The sequence below is a fragment of the Lolium rigidum genome, chromosome 4, assembly GCF_022539505.1.
Source record: "Lolium rigidum isolate FL_2022 chromosome 4, APGP_CSIRO_Lrig_0.1, whole genome shotgun sequence".
In the NCBI taxonomy this organism is placed as follows: Eukaryota; Viridiplantae; Streptophyta; class Magnoliopsida; order Poales; family Poaceae; genus Lolium; species Lolium rigidum.
In genome coordinates this window covers 71,544,491-71,546,375 of record NC_061511.1, presented here as the reverse complement: position 1 = coordinate 71,546,375, position 1,885 = coordinate 71,544,491, and the positions used below count along the sequence as shown (strand labels likewise).

Sequence of the window (1,885 nt, the reverse complement as noted above, 5' to 3'; positions counted from 1 at the left end):
GCCGCATTCGGGGTTAGGGTTTGGTTGATTGGGAGGAAAACCGTGTGGATTTGGTTGAATGGCTTGCTAGTGGACGGACGGACGCTGCTACGTGTCCCGTGCGCGCACAGTCCACGTTTTTCGATCGGGCCAGACGTGTACACATCAATACTTTCTGGGTTACGACTGTGATCGGTTAATTTTGACCCCGAGTCGTAGCACAAGTCCGAGTCCAGGCCAGCATGCGATCTACTTCTTCCGTGCGCCTACATAAGGAGTAGTTGCGTTTATCCAAGCTCAACAACTGGCTGCGCTTGTTTCTTGAGCGGCGATTGAATCGGCTCGTCTCGTCCTGCGATGGCTGCTTCCACGAGTAGGAGCGGCGGCGGCCACCGGAATCAGGCTGTCTGGCCTGGCTACATGGCGCGGTACGAGCCGCTGGCGAGGCTGGGCGCGGGCATGAACGGCGAGGTGTTCAAGGCGTGGGACACCAAGGAGAGCCGCATCGTCGCCGTGAAGCGGCTCAGCGGGACCGGGACCACCGGCGGCGACGACCTAATCTTCTCCGGCCTTCAAGAGGTCTGGCGCGCGGGAGTGCAGGTGTCTGAGGACGTGCGACGGCATCCCCTCCGTCGTGAAGCTCCTCGACAAAGTCGTCCCCAAGGTTAATTCCGACGACTCCTTCCTCATCATGGAGTACGCCGGCCGCCTCAACCTACGCGGCTACATGCAGCGCCGTGCCCATCGGCGTCGTCGGTTCTCCGAGGCCAAGGTGTGCCGGATCATGAAGGCGCTCCTGGAGGGGGTCAACTTCGTGCACGGCACCGGCATCATGCACCTCGACATCAGGCCCGAGAACGTGATCCTTGACGACGGCACGGAGGATAGGACGGAGAGGAGGCCCAAGAACAAGAAGGGGGCGATGATCCAAGACGGCGAGCTCAAGGAGGACAACATCGTCTACAAGATCGGAGGCTTCGGGATTTCCCGGAGGAAAGAGCGCGGCCCGAAGCAGCCGGAGGTGACAATTGCGACAGCGTACAGCGCGCCGGAGCTCCTCCTGCACTCGTGCGAGTACGACGAGCGCGTGGACACGTGGGGGCTCGGATGCTTAATGGCCGACCTCCTCTCGGGCACCGGCATGCCCACCTTCGGCCCCGACGACTCGGAAGAAAAGATCATGAGCAAAGTGTTCCGCGTCGTCGACCCTAAGTGCAAGAAGATCAAGGACTGGGCTGGGTACTCGGGGATAGCGGCAGAGTGGAAGTCGAAGCTGCCCGGACAAAACAAGTCGAAGCTGGCGAGGATAGCGGCAGGATCGAAGACGAAGCTACTCGGGAATCCTCTTCGGCGCCGGTTCCCCTTCTGGAGGTTGTCGTCCGCCGGCTTCGAGGTGCTCAGCGGGCTACTGGAGAGCAACCCGGCGAAGCGGCTTACTGCAGCGGAGGCGCTCGACAAGCCTTGGTTCCAGTAGAACTGTCGGTGATGGCGTGAGTTTGGGGCTGCTTTTGTTAGATTGTCGCGCTCATAGCTAGGGTTCTTAGTTTGAGAATAGATAGAGGCTCTGGATCCCTACATGTAAACTCTGTGTATGCATGTGATACGATCAATATATGTACTAGTTTACTTTATGATATTCAGATATTGATTAATTGGTTCATGGCTGCATTTACCAGTTCCCTTTTGTTCATCCTACCATCGGGTAGTCATAGCCAGAGGTTGATGCAAAATAAGAATGATGTGGCTTCAGATCACTTCCGAGTCTGTTGAATCATGCATGGAAGGGGAGAGACAAGAAATTAGCTGACTATACATAAATATTATTTGATAGTTATTGTTTCACGAGGGTATTTCTCATTAGTTGATTGTAGTAAATGTCTACGAAGAAGAGAGATCAAAGATGTGT

The 1,885-nt window shown here is 56.0% G+C and overlaps 1 pseudogene; it reads left to right on the top strand.

The window, feature by feature from the left end:
* The first annotated feature begins 336 nt into the window (after positions 1-336).
* On the top strand, positions 337-1,453 carry LOC124647228 (annotated as a pseudogene).
* The last annotated feature ends 432 nt before the right edge of the window (positions 1,454-1,885 follow it).